General features: G+C 51.5%; 1 long non-coding RNA gene across 1 annotated transcript; it reads right to left on the reverse strand.

Annotated features, from left to right (window-relative positions):
• Window positions 1-24: 24 nt before the first annotated feature.
• Window positions 25-4,718, reverse strand: LOC136371608 (uncharacterized). Its single transcript, XR_010745377.1, has 2 exons — window positions 4,070-4,718; window positions 25-1,778 (listed from the first exon to the last, which is right to left on the reverse strand). It is a non-coding gene; the product is annotated as an uncharacterized lncRNA (long non-coding RNA).
• Between the last annotated feature and the right edge of the window lie 16,672 nt (window positions 4,719-21,390).

The raw sequence follows: 21,390 nt of genomic DNA on the forward strand, positions 1-21,390 counted from the left end.
TTTTTTTTGGTGTGTGTTTTTTGATGGGGTTTTTTTTCCTGCATAATGTGCTCCCTCAGGGAAGGTTTCAGTTTAAGACAGGCACTTTTTTGGTATTTTCTCCAAATCGGGCTAAAATGGCTGTATAAAATTCAGATTCCCCCTGATTTTCCTCACCTTCACGGAAGGTGGGCATATTTAGGCTTAACAAACTGCAGTGGGTGCACTTGGCATGAGGGTGGAGGCCGCAGAAGGCTTGAATGCTTGAAACAATATATGTGGAATTAGCTTTTTGGAGTTTAAATTGACCCTGAGGTCTTCTGGAAAGGGTGATGGAGACTCTGCTGCTGTCAGATCAGTGAACTGGGCTCAGCCATCCCATATTCCCCCTCACACTTCCATCCTTCCCCACCAGCCTTTTATCACCTTGTTTTTATGACCTGCTCCAACGCAGGGCATTGCATCTGCCAGGTCACACAGCACCTGCTCAGGAACATGTACCTTTACCCTCCAAATAAAGCCACCTTCTGCTGCTCACATGCCTGTCAAACCTCCTGCAGCCTCTGCACAGCCTGACTGCAGCCACTGCAGGGAAAAGTGCCATTTCCTGTCCTTTGAGGAATTTACCTAAGGAATTTACCTAAGGGATTTACCTAAAGCTGCACCAGTGGATGCATCCTGCCAATAATTTCTGCCCAGTGCATCAGGGCCCACAAACTTGGCTGAAAACCTAACAGTTGACTGTAGTTTTTGCTCAATTTAAATGAAAACCAGGTTTCAAAGCTTTCAGTGCACTGCCTTACTTTGAAGCAAGCGGCTGCCATTTTTAGGATGATTGAATATTTCCTCACCTCCTATTTTTCTATGCCTGATTCTTCTTGTCCCATGCTTCATTTGAGGGGTCCAACCACAAGGACAAATGTCTGCATCAGGAACAAGCAAGAAGACAACCCAAACCCTGGCTGGGCATCTCTCTCCCTTGAATTACTACCCATTAGTCAGTGCCTGGCCCTGCAGCTGGTGCTCAGGTATCGCAGCTGAAGGGGATGGGGCCCCATTCCCACAGGAGAGAGGATCCAGGGTGGAACATGTGGTCTGGAGAACAAATGCAGGGCTGGAGGAGGAGGTTTGGGTCTGGCGCCCAGGATGGAGCCGGGGGTTTCTCCCACTGGCGCTCTCCTGTCTGCCCAGGAAACCAACTCTGGTTTAAATATTGACTCTCCTGCACAAAGCCAGGCTGGGTGGGGATCGCTGCCGTTCCGTGCCCGCGCCGTTTATCAGCCTCCAGTGGAAAACTGAGATTGCCGGGACTTTGGCCTCATCTGCTCCCAGCTGCCCGGGGGAGAAGGGAGGCAGCTACAGTAGCCAGGAGAGGGAATCTCAGGTCAAGGCTGGTCTGTCTCTCTGCTGGGCTTGGATGCTCGAGTCTGGCAGGATCTGGGAAGCAGCAAGATGAGCCTTTGTGCCCAGGGAAGTGCAGCTGAGCTCCGAGCGAATGTTCCATCCTCCCCGCTCCCCTGCAGAGCCATCCTGCTGAAGACCCTTCAGTTCAGTCCAAACCCCTTCCTGGCCGTGCCGCTCTCCCGCCGTGGAGCTGGGAGGGAAATATCCCAGAGAGCTCTCCTGATGCCTGGTGTCTGGTCAGTGGGAAGGCCGGGGGCTGCCAGCCCTCCCCCGCAGCCATGGAGGGCCCCATCTCGCAGCCACGCATGAGGAAGTGCCCTGTGGCACAGATGCCCTCGATAAGGCTGTTTGCTCTGTTCTCCTGCAGCGCCGAGCTCCACGTAGGCAAATAATTCCTTAAAAAAAAAAGAATATATATATATATATGTAAAAAATACTAACGCTCACAAAGGAGATCCTGCTCCCAGGGTGGTGGGGCCGGCTGGTGCCAGAAAATGCTCAGGGTGGGGACTTGGACTGGACCCAGGCACCAGCAGCTCGATGGCCCCGGACCTGTCCCTGTCTTCACACAGCCCCATCCTCTGGGATGGCCTTCACACAAAATGGGGGATTACAGAGGAGCCAGGTTCTCATGGATACCCCCCTGGATAAGGGAAATCCCATCTGGAAACGAGAAGAGGCCACAAAGAGCGTGGTGGCAAAGCTCAGTGCAGCAGCCTGACCTGCCATGCTGACCATGAATGCTCCATCCATCACTCACAGCTGGTAAGAGGATGGGAAGGATGTGGGGAAGCTGCTTTCCATGCTCCTGCTTGCCTGCTATGGGCTTTTTTTTTTAGGGTAAATTCCCTCAAATCCCCCTGCACTGAGCTGCCCTGTTCCCTCCTGGGCAGTGCTCTCGGGGGGAGCTGGTGGTGTTTTATCCCATCCTGACGGGATCTGGGTCTTTCGGAAAGAGGCGGCAGCACAAGGTCAGCTGAGACTCCTTTTGCTGCAGCCACCGTGACCCCTGCACACCTCCCTCGGCACTTACACCGTGCTGGGCCCCCATCCCGGGGAGAAACAGGAGGGGGAAAGTCTCCCCAGCTTCAAACTCGGCCCCTGTTCCCCTGCTGTGACCCCAGGCCGGGCTGGCGTGGCGAGGGTCGGCATCACCGCGGCTGAGGCCCTGGCTCGAGGCGCCGGCCCTTGCTGCGAGCATGTGAGTGCTCCCATCCCTCGGAATGGAGTTTCTCCCTGAAAAGCAGCCTGCGCTCTGCGGCCGGGCGGCTCTTGTCAGGCTGCCAGAGGAGGCCGGAGCAGCGTCACAAGCAGCAAAGTTTTACAAGGCGAGGGAGCGTCTGGGGAGAGGGACGGGAGAGGGAGCGACGGCCGCACGCACACACTCGGACACGCACACGGAGAAACCTCCTCCAGCCTCCCTCCAGCTCTCATCCCAACGCTGATTTTTTTTTTTTTTTCTTTCCTCCTTTTTTTCTTTTCTTTTTGGAAGAACAAAGACTTTGGGGTGGGTTGGCGCTGTTGTTTTTCTGGGGTTGCTGTCGGTGGACGGGGGGGTGGCTGAAGGTGGAGGGGGGGAGCCGGTGGCTTGAATTCGAGAAAGTCCCAAATTTCCCTGGCCGAGATCGTCTGTGCGAAACTTAGAGAAGGAAAGACGGGGGGGAAGGGGAGGGGGGGGGGGAAATAATTAAAAAATAAAATATGATGACGTCACTCGGAGCAGGGGTGCCTTCCCTGCTGCCTGTCAGATGCGCCTGAAAAGAACAGGGCAATAAAACAACAGCCGCCTCTGTCTCCCTCGTTAAACACGGCACTAATTGGATGTTAATTTTTCCTTGCTCTTCTCGCTGCTCGATTGTGAGGGCTCTGCCTGGCTCTCCCTCTCCTGCTTCCTTTCTTTCCTGTTGCAATGCTCTTGGCAGCTCTGAGGGACTCCGGACTGTGCGCTCCCCTCCTGCTCGTGGACTGGAATAATTCAGGAGCTGGGAGAATTAAAAAAGACGAGGCGCGGGGGCGAACGGTTCAGAAACGGGGCGGGCGTGATGGATTTCGAGAGCTACACTAATCTCCCCGTTTCCCGTGCATTGTCCTGCCGACTTGGAGCTATTCTCTTCCCATTTGATTTCTCTTCCCCTCCTTTCCCTTCGCATTGGGTTTGGACTACAGGGCAGAAATAGATGTTTCAAAAAAAAAAAAAAAAAAAAAAAAAAGGCATGAAAAAAAGAGGGGAAAGGCAGGAAAAATAGAGAAAAGGCTAAAAAAAAAAAAAGGGGGGGGGTAGAAGAAAAAAGGAAAAAAAAAAAAAAGAGGAAAAGAAAAAAAGCCTGGTTCAATGACGACAAACCCCCAAACCTCCTCCCAGCTCCCCCCGTCTCGCCGCGCTGCCTAACCCCTGCGTGGAAACAGGCGTTTTAGGGAGCCAGAGCAGGAAGTTGTTGTTCTCTGTCTTGCCCAGTTCATCCTTCCAGGGTATGTGTGCAAGGGCGGTGGGCACGAGGGCTCGGTGGGCGCCCAGCTGCCGTCGGCCGCCCCCCGGCCAACGAGGCGGGTGAGCAGCGCAGGGGCCGGGTGCTGTTTTGGGGGACGCAAGAGGGGCCCAAGGGACAGGATGGGTGGGGGAGCGGAGGGGAGGGAGCGGGAGGCGGAGGTGGGGGGAGAAAGCGAGAGCCGGGGAGTAAAGTCCTACCTGGGATCGGTGCCAACTTCCTGCAAAGGGTTACAGACCCGCGGCTTTGAGAGCCCACCAGAGGCGAGTGCGCTCTTGTCACGGTTCCAAGGCGAGATGAAGGCAGCGGGAACAGGTACAGCAGATGCCGAGTGGCCTCGTTTGCCCGCTGAGCAGGGCTTCGGCTCGATTTAAACCTCGCCGACGAGGAGCCTTCGGTGCTCCCGCCGGCGGGGGCCTCGCCATCCCCGCACGAGGCCACCGGGGCCGTCGGGTGCCAAGGGTGGGGTGGGTGGCTCGGTGGCGGGGGGGGTGTGTGTGCATGGCACAGGGGGGCCTCCACCGCTCGCTCGCCTTCTCGCCGTTTGGATTAACATGCGGAAGATGCGCCTGTCACTTTGCTTACTGTCAGCGCCGGCTCGGGGATGGGTGACGGCTTTGTTCGGCGCAGCCGGGGGAGCTGTGCCAACTCGGACTTGGCAGGCGAAGCCGGGTGGGCAGGGAGAGGGGGACGAGGGAGCGGGAACGGCTGCTGGGGCGGCTGCGGAGGGACGTGGCCGCAGGCCCGCGTCTGAGCACGGCGGCTTTCTGTTGGCGTGCGCCTCCCTCTCCCTCCCTCTCTCCCGTGCTCGCCTGCGCCCAGGCTGGTGCAGACAAAATGAAAACGTGTTTTGTTTTGGTTTTTTGGCATCTCCCCAGCAGCGCTACCAACCCCAGCTGCCCCCCTCTCGGCTCCCTTCTCCAACCCGCCGTGACTCCCTTTTACAATCGGCACGACCCAGGTGCTCGGGCAGCAACAAAATAAGGCCAAAAATACCCCCTGGCACCCAAACCACCCCCAATCTGCCACCCTCGGCAGCAACTGCTCCCAACCGTCCTCCATGGCGGGTGGGTTGTTGTTTGTATGTGTGTATATATATTTTTTGTCCTCTTTTTTTCCTGCCCCCATCGGGTCCCTCTTGTGTTGTGTGTGTGTGTGTTCCTATTCAAGAACCCACCACCTCCTGTCGTGCTAAAACTAGGAAGGAGAGAGCCAAGAGCTTATTTCTGCCTGGACGCTGGGGCGGCAGGCGAGGGAGACAACCATGGAGGACGAGAGGAGGGAGGAGAGGGATGGGAAGGCGGGAAAAGCAGCATGGGGAGGGCGGAAAAAAAATAATCCACCTCCCCAGGCCTTTTGTTTAACCTGCATCGACGCAAAGAGGGGTCTTGGGAGTTTTTTCCTCCCCTTGTCCTTTTTTTTTCGCCCTGTGCTTGAGCCTCGTGGGGCGTTTTGGAGGCTGATGGGGCAACTTTCGGGAGCGGGCGGTGTCGGAGGTTGGTTTTTTGGGAGGCGGCGGGCTCGTCCCGCAGGCGCGCGGCTCCGAGTGCAGGAATTCCTGCCAGCTCGCCTTTGTGCCAGCCTCCGTTGGCCTTGGGTGTCTCGTTCGGATGGAGCCTGGCATCCAGGCACCGCCCATTTCTTGGCATCGAGCTGCGAGGAGAAGGAAAGGGGAGAGAGCGAGCGAGAGAAGGGAAAAAAAAAAGCTGTCTCACTCAAACTGGCCTTTCTCGGAAAAGGATCCTTCCCCGATGATTGTCCGGATAAGCGGAGCTAAATCCAGCCACTACTCAACAACAAAACCACTCTCTTCCACGGTGCGTCTCTCTTGCTGCCTTGGTACGAAATTGAACCTCACTCTTAATTTTGGTTGTTTTTTTCTTTTTTTTTTTTTTGTCCGTGCGGTTGGGGTTTTTTTGCCTTTGATTTGAAATAACGTTTTGTTCCTCCAGTTGCTCCGTTGCTTTGTTGTTGCTGTAACCTGCCTTCTCCCCGAAATCCCTTCCCGCCGAGTCCTCTGGCCCTTGGTGCTCAAACACCCGACTTTAATCGGTCTCCTAGAGAGGGATGTATAGCAGATAGGCAGGTCCCTACGTGCAGCATTTGGAGCAGAACTGGAGGGTGATTTCTCTCCCTGCCCTCGCCCCACGACCTGGGACGTCCCCAAGAGCCACCCGGGGCTGGGCGTTGTTGCCCGGGTGCCCCTTCAGTTCCCCACCGGGCACCACCGACGGGGGAAAATGTGTCGAATCATGTCGGATTTGCAATTCAACATGGCAGCCGGAGCAAACGTGGTGGGAGACGCTGGGCACAGGCACTGCCACCGCGCCAGCGCAGGCTGGGGACACGGCAAGAGCGGATGCACGGGCAGGGAGGACGAGAGACCAGCGGGGAGGACACCGGGGCGAGGTCAGAGCAGGAGGATAATTTTATTTCATTTCATTCGAAAGGGGGTGAGTTCCACCAGGAGCGGTCCGGGAAGGAGGGAACTCAAGCTGCCTGGTTTTGTCAGCATTAACTGTTTAGAAGCTGGCTGGTTCCCCACGCTGGCACGGCGTGCCCGGGCGGGCGCGGCGCGATGCCCGGCAGCGGGGCGGGACAGCGGGAAGCGGCTTTTCCTGGAGCCACGGTGGCCTCGGGGCCGGGCCGGGTGCTGCTGCAGGAAGCCCTGCGAAGGCTCAGGATGTTCCCGGCTGTTGCAGGAGGAAGCCCAGCGAAGGCTCGGGATGGCCCTGGGCCGTGTGGCTCCTCCGGCCTCGTGCGGGTTCGCGCCTCGCACCGGGGCGAGGTTTGGCACTGCCGAGGCTCCGAGGGGCAGTCCGGCCCTGCCCGAGCCCAGGGCTCGCCCCGGCCCTGGGGAATCTGCCCTCTTTCTGTCAAACTTAATTTAGGCCCGGTTGGGACACAACAAAAGCAGCCTGTTTGCAGGGCAGGGTTCTCCTTCCCGGCTGCCGCGCACTCTGCAGGCGCTCGGAGCCATGAAAGCCACCCCTCCTCCTTCACCAAATTTTTCCTCCTCTTCCCCGCTGCCCAGCCTCCCTGCTCCTCCTCCTTGCTCTGAAAAAAAACCCCCTTTTTTCAGTGAGCAACGCATGGCCCTACAGTAAAACCTTCGAAGTGGCCACAAAGCACCCAAATGCCCCAGCCCCTTCTGTGCCTCTGTGACCCTCCAGCCTGCCCTGGTGTATCAGCCCTGCTCTGGGGACATTCCCAAACTGCCTTACCCACCGGGGTGGTGACAGCCTCCCAGAGCTGTTGTCCTGGGCATTTCACATCTTCCTGACCCTGCAGGGAGCTGTGTGACCTCGTGCACTCTGCTTTGGTGGCTGGGACACTGGGGTCCAGTCCTTGGACCTTGCCTGGACAACACCCCAGGGCTGGTTTGGCAGCTGAAATTCCAGTGTTGTGGGAGCTGGGGGCAGTCAGGCAGTGGCATCTGACCCTCAAAATGTGCCAGGATGGTCTCTTCAGCAGAGCTCATGGACACAGCGGGTTACATCCAGACCCTTAATTCCAGTGAAAAGGCAGCACAAGTGTTTTACTCATCATTCCAGCTTTTCCCTTGCAGATTATTTATACAAAAAGGGGCTGGGGTGAAACCAGATCTTTCCCAATTTGTTCCCAATCTTATTGCTTTCCTGTGAAAATCTAGTGGAGAGCAAATATTAAAAAAACCCCAAAACCCACTGAAGCTCCTGCAAACAGCCTGAGAGGGAAAAAAGTCTGAACTCAAGCTAGGCTCTTCTGACGTGTCCTAAGCAAAACATCTGGCACCCCTGGAAGAGCCATCCAGCCAAGGGACACAGCTGTTTTATTCCATGCAGCTCACAGCAAAACAGGGCCCGTGCTTCCAGAACATGGCTCAGCAGAAAGGGTGAATTCTTGAGAGGGGGAGTCAGATCTTTCTGCTGTTTATTGCCTCTGAATCCCCAGTTTGCTCCCAGGCTGCTCTGGTGTGAGCTCTGCTCCATCTCCTGGCAGCAGACCAGGAGCTTTGCTCTGAGGCTGGAGCCTCGTTCAGCTGCTGTAACCCCCAGCAGGCAGCAGAGCCACTCTGGATTTGCACAGACATTCCTCACAGCAGGATCAGGCCCCCAGGTTTGTCGAGGGTGGCTCTGGGAAATTTCCTTTCCTTAAAAGGACCAACTTTGGCGAAGACAGAGTTTGAATTGTGATTTCCTTTTTTCTTTTTCCTCTTTTTTTTTTTTTTTTTTTTTTTTTTTTTTTTTTTTTTTTTTTTTAATCCCCTACGACTCAGAGCAAAATTTATATTGGTGAGAACTGCCTGATTTACAGCTGCAGAAAATGCTGAGCTCTGTGTCTCCACAGGCCAGACCTGAGGGGGAAAACTTCCCCGTGCTGGACCATCCATGTAAACAGCTTCACCACTCCAGGAACCAATTCTGGTGGGGAAAGAAGGGGTAAAAGGCAACGAGACAAATTTGACCTCTGTGGGCTCTACCCTCAGCCTTTCCACTAATTGTTCCAAGTGATTTGGGGGTACAAGTTTCATGAGATCCTTGTAGAAGCCCATCCAAGGGCGAGCTAATGCTGGCAGGCTCATGCACCGTGGGGAACACGGTGTCCAAACACAGCCAGATCTGATTCACCCTCTGTACCACCCCACAGCTGGGCCTCAGAAGAGTCAATACCATTTATTTTCCTCCCTGCAGCGTTTTTCTCTCTCTGCCACTTCTCTCAGCCCCTAATTTCTCTCTAGCTTTTTTTCTGTGGTACTGGTTTTTTTTTTTTTATGTTGGAGTTGCTCGTAGCTACTGTTTAACTTTGGTGATAATTGGCTGCTGTGAAAGGTGAGGTCTGGGAGGACACAGCTAGGAGGTGACCAGTTTGTTATTGTAGGGTTGCTCATGGGCACTGAGCTGTGCTGTCTGGCTCTGCAGCTGGAAAAAGCCCATGAGACACGCAGGGTCTGGCATGCTGAGGGTGCTCTCCAGATAGTCCTGGCCACAGGAAATGTAAGAGAAGTAGCTCAGCAAAGGAGACAACCAACATTCTGCATGAGGCAAGGTCTGCGGAGGCAGAGGGGTGGGGGCTGTGTTGTTGAGGTGATGGCAACCAAATATCCCCCTCTTCTGGGAGGTCTGTGGGGGTGGCTTTAGGTGAACCTGTCCTGCTCATTCCCACACCTGGGCTTTTCCCCCACCAGTGCCTTTCTCTCCGGTGGTTGCTGCCAGCACATCACCATCCTGCATCCTTGGGAGGCCCAGCCCAGCGGAGGTGGCCCTGCATCCCTGGCCCCTGCAGGGCTGGGCAGGAGGTTTCTCCTCATCTGCAAGACCATGACAAACATTGTGCTTCTTCTTCCTCCTCCTCCTTTCTCCTTCTTCCTCTTTCCCCCTGCTTGAGGCCTCTGCAGAGCAGCCACAGCCACCTTTATCCCAATCTTCAGGTCCAGTTTGGACTCAAGGGATTGTCTGTGCTGATGCTTTATAGCCAGGTGTGAAGGCCTGAAGCAGCTTTGCGAGGCCTGGGAGATTCTGGGAGTAACACCAAGAGTCCAGGTTCTCCCATCCTTCAGTCTTGGTTTGCTCAGTGCTGGCCATCAGCTCTGAGCAGGGGAACAGGGGTTGTGGGGCAGCACGTGGCATCCTGGCATGTGGAGCCAGGTGAATCTGGGTGGGAGCAGGCACAAGGGTGGGAGCAGCCTGATTTGCTTGCGTCAATTTTGACAACAGAAACATGAACTCAGGGTGGCACTGGAGGCACCCTGGGCATGCAGGGAGAGAAGGTCCCAAAAGCCCAACTCGGAGCAGTAACTTGGGTTATAAAGTTTTCTGAGCAGGAAACTCTTAACAGAGGCTCCACCAAAAGTCAGGGCGGCTGCTGATGGCAGTGTGATCGACAGCCTCAGTGTGTGCACATCTGCTCCCCGAGCTCCTGTCTGTGGGAGGAGGGTTGGGCTAAGACCCTTGGAGCTGAGCAGCCCCAAGGGAGGATGCCTGGGATCTTCCCTCCAGCTGCTGTGCCTCGGGAGCACACCACTGCCTCCGAAGGGAGCTGGGATGAATGCACAGGGGCATGGATGAAAGCGTCTGGGAAGGCTTTGCTCCTTCCTCCAGGGTGGCACTGCACAAAATCCAAGCAGGTGATGAAACCCAACCACTTGGCATGTTTCAGTCTCCCAGATATAAGAACACAGATGAGGCTTCCAACATCTCCTCCCAGTTCAGTCTGGCCAGTCATCCTACAGCGTGGTGCGGAATTGCTTCTGCTGTTTTCAATCCTCAAAACCTCCTTCTCTCCTTGTCCCCAACAGCCACGTGCTGTGAACACACCCCAAGCTCCCCCCTAGGAGCAGCTCCATCTCAGCGGAGATGAGGAGACACACTGTGAATGATGTGTCAGACCCCAACAGCCTTTGTTGTTCACCTTGCCAATTGTGAAATCTTCGAGGGGCAGCAGCAAGGGGAGAGCCTGGCAACAAAGCCACCGAGTAGGGAGAGCTGAGCTGCCGGAGCCTGGCTGTGCTGGAGCTGGCAGCCAGGAGCTGCCCCTGCCCCGGGGCTGTGTCCAGCCTGAGCACAGGAGGAGTTCCCAGCTGGATCTCAGCCTGGCAGCCCAGGCCCTCCCCTGCCCAGGGGATTAGCGGAGATGCGGTTCCCAGGGCGGGGGGAAAGGGCTAATGAACAGAGCCAGGATAACGAAGCAGGTACGGCCTTCCTGTACTTTAGGGCTCAGGAGGAAATCCTGCAGCTGGTGAATCTGGATACGATTAGTGTCCATTTCTCCCTGTGTAATCAACCCATCTGTTCATCCTTGCGCATCAGCCGCGCACGCCCCAATGCAGGCAGATGCCTCTCGGGCACTGTTTCCATCCCTGTGTGCTGCAGCCTCTCCGGGCAGGATGGGAGAACAAGGCTCACTCTGGGCAGGACAGAGAACAAGGCTCACCCTGGGCAGACAGGAGAACAAGGCTCACCCTGGGCAGACAGGAGAACAAGGCTCACTCTGGGCAGACAGGAGAACAAGGCTCACTCTGGTCAGCCCATGAGAACAAGGCTCACTCTGAGCTCCCTGCTGGGCTGGGGCAGTCCTGGGGAGCTGCAGCCCCCCCAAACCCTGAGAACAGCCCAGGAAAAGCCGCTGCTCGCGGGGTGAGGGTGGCTTCTCCAAAGGGCTTGGAGCAGTTCAAAGGGATCGCTGTGACACACAGATAAGCTCAGCTTTCCAGACTCTGCCTGCTCATCCCAGCTCAGCTTTACCACAGGCAGGTAAAGGTGGATTATGTTTGGCTGTCTGGCTTCAAAGCCTTGCTCATCCCGTGGGAGGCTGAGCACAGGACACACAGTCCCCTCATGGTCGGAGAGGGACTGGGCTCTCAGTCCTGCTCTGTAAGAACACTGGTAAAGTTGGCAGGTGCTGCTGCAGGATCCTGAGGGTTCATTTCAGCTTCTTTTCCTTGGCAATTTTGTCCAGCTATGCAAAAAACCACGACAGCACTGCAGTGGGTTACAGATGTCAGGTAAGATGCTGGCCGGGGCTGAAATGAAATCAAAAGAGGAGCTGGTGTGTGGATCAATTTTTACTTTTTGTTTTGTAGTGCAGTGGCTCAAGCTGGCATGGTCCTTTAGGGTCTTCTGAAAAGTCCAGCTTGGTGATGGAGCTGGGACAAAACTACAGGTTACAATATTCCCGGTGTCCTGTGCACCCAGTGTCCACCTCCACTGAAACAGCTCTTACTGGTGGTCACTGGAGTGTCCTGGGGCATCTGTCACACCAAGTGCTGTCTGCTAAAGATGAAGATGGTCCCTGCCCCGGGACTTTACGTGCTCATTCTCCCCCATTGTGCTGTTCAGGGATCCAGGCACCTGAGCTCCTGCCATTTGCTGAGTGCCAAAGTGTCTTCACAGCCAGGAACAATCTCAGGAATGCAGCGCAGCTTAAACATTTCATTTGCTTTCAAGGGCTACTTGTTGCTTTGTTTCTAAACTGCAACCTGTCCTCAGCCCCTGTTACATTGCTCCGGGCTGCTCTTCAGTCCTAAATATTCTGGGTTTTGCTTGGTTTGGAATGCACTGATTTACCATAAGGAATAAATGAAAAGCAAAAAAAAAAACCAGCATTACTTGTTTGCATAGGCCCTACATTGTTCTGTGCTCTGCTGCTACTGAAAGAGGAGTGATAAATCCTGGACAGAGGTTTTTTGGGTGGTGGCTGTGTGCAAATAAGGCCGGGAAAGATAAACAAGCAGGAAAAAAATGGGTTTAGGAAATGACAGTTGAGGATGGTCAATCAACTGATGGGTCAAAGCCAGCACAAGACCATCAATTAGCAAAGCCATATTGATATTGTTTCTCCAAAGCATTTTTGTGTCCACAAAGAGGGCCGAGAGCTGGATCTGTGGTCACACTTGGCTGCAATCAGGAATCTGTACAATTTCTGTGTTGCAAAGGGGGAGTTTTAGAGGATTCTGCCTTGTAGAAAATATGTCCACAGTTCCAGAAGGGCTCAGCCAAAAGGGTGATGAAAATCTGTCTGTTGGTGTCATCGTCAGAACTGCTGGAGGTGGGAACATTTGCTAATCTTGCTTATTTTAGGGGCCCTGCTTTCGGAAGCAGTTCAGTTCTGAAAACGCAGCTCTGAAAACTCAGCTCTGAAGAGTCTCATACAATACATGCCTCAGACTAGACTAAAGAGGGAGGAATTTTTCAGACTGTAAGTTCTTGCTTGCCTAATTATGATTTTCAGCTTCTTACGATTCGGTCTTTGCATTGTATAAGTGTGACACAGAAGAAATAGCTGTGACATTGCCTGGCATTTTCTGTTCCAGCTGGGGAGGAACCAGCCAAACCTGCAGGGTTTCAGAGCTCGCAGAGCTGGTGTGGAAGGAGAATTTAGTTTCACGTTTGGGAATCAAACTCAGTTCCCTGAGTAATCTAAAGTGTCACAATTTCTCTTCCTCCAGCACTCCCAGGCCTGGGGATGGTGTCACTCTGAAAGGGTAACTTCGGTGCCCTGAGGCAGTGCAGGGTTGAGCAGGATTGTTGTAGTCATACCAAACATCAATTCAAGGCCAACAACCTTCATCAGCTCCAGTGCTTACATCTCTATTGGAACCTTTCAGTAGGTTAAAATCTGTACTATGGGTTTTGTCTTCCCTCTTCAGTTGCCTCAATAGACACATAAAGTGCCTGAAGCTGCACAAAATGGCTTTTGGATGAGCTCAGGACTGGCCAAAGTCTAAACTGGTTTGGCTTGCAGGATTTGTGGCAGCTGCAGCTCCAAGTGCAGCCTGGGATGGTCCCAGTGATACGGACAGAGAAGGCATCTCTCACTTCAGAGAGTTCTCTGCCACCATCCAGCTTCTGGAAGAGAGAGGGAGCAGCTGCCCTGGGTGTGAGCAGAGCTCCAGAGCAGGATGGAATGTGGGTCACGGAGATTCACAAAAATGCTGGGCACGTACTAAAGAGGTCAGCAGTGTTGCCAAAAACCCTGGCTTGGGGTTTTTCTGTGTTTCATGGGTCTGGAGCTCCAGAGCTCTGTCTGTGATGCGGCAGCTCCATCTTTATCCGTGGTGGGAGCAGGAAAGAGCTTGGATGGACTCGGCCTTTGTGCTTCAGAGGTGCCAACAGTATGAATAATGTATAGGAGTTCAATTCTTCTCTCCCTGGCCCAGGGCAAGGTGTCCCAGCTGATAAGAACTGGGAGCCCAATCTTGTTAAAGCCAGTGTTAGAATTAGACCTTCATGAGATCCACTGCCTCAAGCAATTCCATTGTTCAAAGCACATTCGGTTAATTAGTACATTAACTAATAACCTTCTCAACATCCCAGGTAGGGAATATCTGTGTCCCAAAGGAGGAAACAGAGGCAGAGTGACTCGCTAAGGCTGGATGCAGGAGCTTAGCTATGCAGCTGTTAAGTCTGGTTTTTTCTGTCCCAAATGATTTTGTGTGGCTGCTGCTGCCTTATGCACATAATTTCCATGAGACAGAAATGGAGGAGTCCTAAAAACTCCCGAGAGAGTGCTCAGGCCCAGTGAGGGAAGGTAGCACTGGACAAACCTGAGAAGAACTGAATCCATCCAAATACTCAGAGGAGGCAATTTGCTTCACCCACATGCACTAACTAAGGAATAAAACCAAAACCACTTCTCATTTTCAAGGAAAGTTTTTATCACCCCCTTGGCTTTTCACTCACATCTTCATCTACTCTAAATTTCATGAGCAAATGGCCAGTGTGGGGAGGAGAGAGCACAGGAGGAATGACAGAGTGGCTGTGTTTGTAGAGGCTCACTGGGATGGGATCAGAGCAGAAGGATAAGACCTGAAAAGATTCAAACAAACAGCCAGAGGGGGAACTTTGATGCTGAGGAAGTCCTTCGACTCCAACACATGATGATGAGCAGCTGATTTCCACAGCTTTGCAGCGTGGTTGGAAAAAACCCTGAGCTGAAGAACAAGGGTAGAGTTCTTTGGCTTGCAGGACTCATGACAACACCACAGCCCCATTCTCACGAGCCCTGATCCCAAACAAAAAGGGGAAGCTTGTTCTCCCCACCCAGCTCTGACCTGAAGGCGCTTTGTGCCTTACCTGCTCTCAAATGGAATGAGAACCAACTCCTGCATGCAGGGATCCATCCCTGAGAAGGAGAATCTCACGGGGCTTAATTATGGGGCCACGTGCCTTATCAGTCTGCTGGCTTCCAACCAGCCCAGGCAGCCACAGCCCTGCTCAACACTGGAATGTCAAGGGAGTGCCTGGAATGAGGGCCCTGGTGAGGTCACAGAAGCAGAAAAGCAAGTGGCCTGTCCTGTAGAAAGGACTCATGACCACAGCTTAATCCACCACCGGTTTGCTGAGCCCACAGCAGCCCAGATTGGAGGCTACAAAAATATCCCTGTTCAGCAACTCCTCCCTTGTCCTTTGTGAAGCTCCAGCATTTTAATCATGTTCACACCTCCCTCTCCTGACACAAACCATCTCAGCTCCCTCCCAGGTCCATAAAACCTGTGCATTCCTGGTCTCATTCCCTTGCTTATGCATCAGACACTCTTCCCTTCATAAGCTTCCCAAACATCCCTGGTTTTTTATTCTCTGTATTGCCATCTTTTCCTCCATGTACCCTCATTTAACTAAGATTTGTTGAATAACCAACTAGTGCTGTGGGGCTTCATGCAGTTTGGGGTGTGCTGCTGATAGATGGAGCAATCCCAGCCCCATGCATGTCCCCACTTCCATATTTCTCAATCTCAGGACCACCAGGAAAGTGCTGCTGATGTAGGAGCCCAGTTATTGGGAAAGACACAACACCCCATCCTGTAAATGTGTCTTGTAAATGTGTCTTATCCTGCTCTGTTCATTTTCACTCAGAATAAGGGTAAAAACGGAGTTCCTCAGGTTGTTGGAGGTTTCTAAAAGAGAGAATAAAAACCAATTTCAGGTGCCAGAGCAGCTGAAATTTGTTTTTATTCTTAGCTTCAGCCTGACATGCTGCGTGTGACCATTCTTGATCTGTTCCTATACACTTCTAGAGCCCTTTGGTCATCATTCCCCAACCTGTCTTGCTAGTTTCCCTGGAAGAGTGTTACACAAGAAATGCATTGTTCTCTCCATGCAAAGGTATTTTCGAGCAAGCCTTGTCTTCTCAAACCTAGTAAAATAAACCAGACTTAAGTCTTTCAAATATCTTCAGAATTCCCAGACTCTGGGGTTAATACAAAATGCACTAACCTACCTGTGGGGCCACGTGGCTCCACATCAAACCCATACCAGAAATCAGGATAACCTGAGCAGGGTCTCAGTGGAGTTTTTAACTGGTGATGCTTATTTTTAGGGACATTTTAATGAGCCTAATCAATCACAACAAATTACTAATAAATCCATAATAATTTTCACCCGGAGATCTTAGGTTACTTTGCCAGAAATTGCAGTGAGGAACAGGAGTTATTAAAAAAAAAATCTACGAGACTTAACTTTTTTCACAGGATAATTCAAGATGTTGCCATTATGCTTCTGCTCTGAATTGCTTTGCAGAGAAATTACCCTGCTCACTGACTTGAGAAAGCTGAGCAGGTCCAGCCTCCTGTGCTTACATTTATCCCATGTGAATATGGCACAAAGTGCCTCGTCCTATTGACAACCTTCCTTACGGGATTTTCTTCAGGTCCTGTAACAGCTTGAAACTTGTGCTGGGCTTTGGCATTTCCAGTTCCCTGCATCCTTAAGGGATAGGACTTCTAATGGGGAGATCTTACCAGTCCTAAATCCTGGGAATACTCCTGACTTTCCCAGCTTGTCCCACCTACAAAAGCAGAAGGCCCAGGGGGTGTTTGATTTGTGTCCTCCTAAGGGTCTTCCCATGCCAGGTACTCCCAGGCAGGCTGGTGAGGTAGTTTGCCTTGCTCTAAAAACCTGTCATGGGTTTTGCTCAGGATTTTGGAGGAACATAAGGTCCGTGGTGGAGGGTGGGATTCAACTTTGTGTCTTGTTGGATGTTAAGTGGGACTTCAGCCCTGTGCTTTTGGGAGAAGGGGGTCAAGCCGTGGGTGCATTGCCCAGATGGGTGGCCGTGGGGCTGCTCCATGGAAGGGCAGGAAGATAAAAGTCATGGAGCTCATGAGGCTTTTTGTGGGCACAAGATGCTGCTGGAGAGAGCCTCTGTTTATGAGGCAGGCTCGTCCTGACGGGAGCGAGTGAGGAAAGTGGGACTGCTGCTCCCGTGGGTGCCGTTGGGATCCGGGCTGTGGAGGCCACGCTGTCCCCAAGGCCGGGTTCCTCTCCCCCTCTCTGCGGGTGTTATTTACACCGTTTCCTGCCCAGGGAAGTTCAGGAGTTTGACGTTACGGGTTGGTTTCCGCTCTCCTGCACGGCTCCCTTCGGGAGCTCTCAGGGAGCCCAGGCAGCAGCCGGGCTGGACCCTGCGGGTGGGATGGAGATGCTGGCCCAGGGGGGGAAGTGTAACCCATGTCAGGCCGGACAACTCAGGCTCAGCCGGCTTGGGAGGGCTGGAAAAGCAGCCCTGTGTCCATCCCTCCGGCTCAGCCCTGCTGCGGGAGTGGACGGGGCCGGCAGGAGGAAGGAGGACGCGCCCGGGCATGGCTGCAGAGCTTTTGGGTTCCTGCCGAATTGACGCCCTCCCCTCTCCCCCCTCATCCTTCCCGCCTGGCCTGCGTCTCCCCTCCCTTCCCTTCTCCCTCCCATCCCGCAGCAAACAAAATGGCTGCTCCATGGCCATTTTGTTTCCCATCTGGAAGGGGGAAGCTGAGACGCTGGGACTTGGCTTTTTTTTGGAGGCTGCGGCCATGTCCGAGCCCAACTCTCCCGTCTCTACGTGGCACCGGCTGTAGCAAGAGAGAGAAAGGGGAAAAAAAAAAGAAAAAAAAAAAAAAGACATTTTGGAACGAGACCAAAGGCAGAGAGTGGGTAGTTTTGGCGTATGTTGAGCACTGAAAATGCCTGGAATTGCCAAACTGAGCTTTTGTATGAGCAGCGTAAGGGCTACTCGGTGCAGGCAGAGCCGCGGGGCTGCACGGAATAGCCGGACGGAAAGGTTTGTTCGCTATATTCAATAAAACAGCCCTCCTTTCTTCTGAATTTATAAAGTAGCAGAGAGCACTGTTGTCTTAATTTGTTTTTGGACGGGCGGATGGTTTTACACATCGGCTTGGTATGACCAGAGCCGGTCATTGCCGGACGGTAGCGTTTTAACCTGTTGTGTGTCCTCTTGTTTTTGGTGCATACGGGATCTGACCTTTCCACCCAGCTGGCACTGCCTGGATTTAGCTGATGTAATCCGGAGGATATTTTTTTAGGGATTTTTTTTGTTTATTGCCTTCTTGCCTTGAAAGTTTTTCATCTCAGGAATAAGAACATCTTATTTAAATATTTAAAGCAATAGCTGTTCTTGGCTTTTTAAGCCCTTGCTTTTCTCCCAAGGCTGGAGCTGTACTGTGCTCACAAGCTGTTTACTGCACTCTGTGTTTTTCCTGCACACGTTAAGGTGTGATACACAACAGAAACACCATCAACAGGAACACGCCTTGAAAGTTTAAAGCAACTTGGTGGCGTTACTGTAAAATTTTGTACAGAAGCAGAGCAAAAACACCAGAACATGCGCCAAATAAAAGTGGGTTGTTTTTTTTGGTTGGTTTTTTTTTTTTTTTTTTTTTTTTTTTTTTTTTTTTTTTTTTTTGGTAAGTGATTCTGCATTTCCTTCAGTTGCCTGGATGTCTTGGCGTTAGTAGCCACGTCGCTTTGTCCGTGGACACTCCGAGGAGCAGATCCCTGCCCTGTGGCACGGGAGGGATCAGGCTCTGATAAGGTGTTGGAATGATCGTCCTGCCGTTCCTTGAGTGGCTTTCCAGACATGTGGAGAGAAGCAGACACTTCCAGAGTGGAGCTGGGAAGGAAAGCAGAAAGGTGAAATGGCTTTCCTTGCACAGAAAGGTATTTGATTTGCCTCCATATCCCCTTGGCTTGTTTGCAAACAGACAATAGAGAGAATAGCAGGGCCATGGTGGTCCTGGAGCTGGGGCTGCACAGGCGGATGCTGGGCGGGTGCTTCACGGTGCAAATTTAATATTTTGGTCCAAATCTACATTAGAGGTGAACATTACCAGCACACCTTTCACGAGCAGCTTAGGAGCTGAACATTGAGAAGGTTAACAGTATTAATAGAACAGGTTTTATAGAGTATTACAGAAAAAAAATTATTCTTTCTTTAGCTTTTTGAGTTAACCTATAGAATTGAGTGCAGAACAGGTAAAAATAAGCCTGAAAGATATTTTTTCATCTTATTTTTACTATTTAGTGAAATTGCTCTGTGAAATATCGGTAGCGCCTATCTTTTATGACAAAAATTCTGGGATTTTTTTTTTTTTTTTTTTTTTTTTTTTGCTTCAGGAGAGGGTGACGTATATACAAATTTACAAGGAAAATACACAAACATTTAGAAAAACCATTACCTTTGTGGCCACCTTTAATAATGCGTTTAGGAAGGGTTTATAAAAGTTAAGTCATATAACAAGCAGGTTTCAGGTGCCTGTATTATAGATAACAGTATCAGATTCATTAATAACGATCCAGATGTTTAGAAACCTCTGATTGGACTCAAGACAACCCCTAAGTGATGAGCAGCTGTTTATAAAGATACCTGCTAATTGTTTAATAATAAATGCGATTACAAAATTGATGTGAAATATTCCCTATGTCATTTAAAGTGTGTGGAGTAAAAGCATTGCTGAGAGACAGAGGCTGTTGCAGGATTGATCTGTAAATATTTTTACTTCCATTTCTCTTTCCCTGTTCACGGTGCCTTTGATGAACTGTTTCAAAGTGTGATATTTAACATTGACTTTAGGATTGGAGGTGTTTGCGAAGATGCTCGGCCTTGCTTTGCTGAGAGCTTTGCCTGGCCTGGGAGAAGCTATAAACAACTTGTTTTCATGGCTAGTTTGGAAAATGACATTTTTTATTGCTTTCCCGTGGCACAGGGTGTGTCCAAGATGGGTTTTTGGTCTGGTTTCTGCTTTTTGTGGAGCGGGTTCCTCGCTGCCGGGCGGATCAGCAGCTCCAATTTGCGCTGTGGGTCCCCACAATGTTGGGGAGTCGTTGAAAACCTTCCACACTTCTTTTGGCTTCTTTTGGGGTTGATTTTCAAATATTTTTTCGGTCTCTGTGTTTTTTTGTTGGGTTTTTATTTTTCCATCCCGGCCAGGTTGGGAGGACGTGAAGCCAAGGGAACAAAATGGCCACACTCGGCCATTTTGTGCCAACGCCGCCGTTCCAGGGGCTGGTTCTGCCTCAGCTCCAGGAGCCTGAAAATCCTCCTGGAGACTCAGGGTCCTGATTTCCCGCTGGGAAACCTTCCCTGTCTCTGGCACGTTTCGGCACCGACACGGTACTGGGGCTTCACAAAGGCTGAAAGTCTCTTTTAAAGCAGAGACTTTGTTGTTTTTTTGGTTTCCTCCTCCCCCCTCCTCCATTTCATTCAGTGCTCCTTAATAAGCCAGATCAGCTCCTCAAGGCTTCAGAGCCTTTCCAGCTCCTCTCCGAGGTGAGCTCCTTTTAAATGCAGGACACTTGGCCGTGCTCAGGAATCTCTGGTGTAAAGATGTTTCAAAATTTGGGGGACATCATCTTCGGTTTTCTGCTGGAGTCATCATAAGCCACCCTGAGCCCTGATAAATAAAGAGCAGTTTAAGTCACTTCTCTATCCCAAAAACAAGTCTGAAAGCTGGACTGGAAATGCCATTTTTATTCCAGCCTGGAGGATCTTGCTGTGAAAAAAACATACCCTTAACTTGCCAATTTTCCTCACCCCTCCAAGCACCTGTAGGTAGTGGGACCATGCAATGACACGCTGTGCACAGGGACCTTCGTGCAGTGACTTGCAGAAACTGATGAAGTGTTTTCACAGAAATCCGATTTTATCAATTTTCAGGGATACATATGAATCTGGAAAGTAAAAAATACAGGGCCACTACCTTAAGGCCTGCGCAGAAAGTGGTGTTTTTTGAAGAGTTTATTTGCAATCAAGTACCCAGAAATCTTTCAAAACTGGGTTTAATCTCAGAAGGCAGAGAGAGGCTTTGGGTGTGGGTCTCTGACTCCTACAGACCCTGTTGGCTGTTTTATCCAGAATTTTGCATAGCTACATCACATCCAGGCAAATTTGGGCACATCTCCTGCCTTCCCCGTCTTTTGTCTTGATGGTTTAGACCTCGGGCCATGAGGAGAGGGAATTCCTGTCATTGCAATTTGTGTAGGACAAACAAGTGTGACAGCGATACTAAGGGTAGGATGCTCTTAGTCATCCTTACTGGGCATAAAAAATCCCCCTGTTTGATCCATAAATCCTCCTGTTTGACTCCTTTCTTCACAGATCCTGCTAAAATCAGGATTCCACAGTCAGCAGCTGGGTATTCCCAAAACCTATACTCATTAAGACAATTATTATAATTAAGTCTTCTGTTTTCAGGTTTACTTATAGAAGTCAGAAGGGAATTTTTTTTTCTCTCTCCATGTATAATTACGTCTATGTGAACTCAGAGTTATTTAATGTAATTTCCCACTGACAGTTTGAGATTGGCCCAAATTCCTGTTGTCTGCAATGGTATCAAGAGTGACCTTTCAAATGCCTGCCTGATACATCTGGCTTATGTGCTTCAAGTAACATAAACTACCAGATTGGGAAAGAGGAAAAATTGTTCCTCCAGGTCAGTTGCTAGAAGTCTGTTTGGAGAAGACGAGCATCCTCTGCCTCTGTGCTTCACCCAGGAATCATTTAGATCACCCACCCTCCCAATCCTTGACCAGTACAGCATCTCTGTTGGCCTTCTTGACACCCTTCTGGTTGATGCTTGTGGCAGCAGCTTAATTTTTGGGAAGCTGAAACATTTTAGTTTAAACTAACCCTTCTATCCCCAAGGAGCTGAGCAGTGACACACCTTGACGGACCCTTAAGCCTGGCTGTCGCCTCACCAAAGCTCTGGCTGTGTGCTGAGGAGGGATGTGCATCCCCTGTGCATCATTTTCTGTGCTGATAAAACCAGGAGAAA

This window comes from Sylvia atricapilla, chromosome 25, assembly GCF_009819655.1.
Source record: "Sylvia atricapilla isolate bSylAtr1 chromosome 25, bSylAtr1.pri, whole genome shotgun sequence".
NCBI classification, from domain to species: domain Eukaryota; kingdom Metazoa; phylum Chordata; class Aves; order Passeriformes; family Sylviidae; genus Sylvia; species Sylvia atricapilla.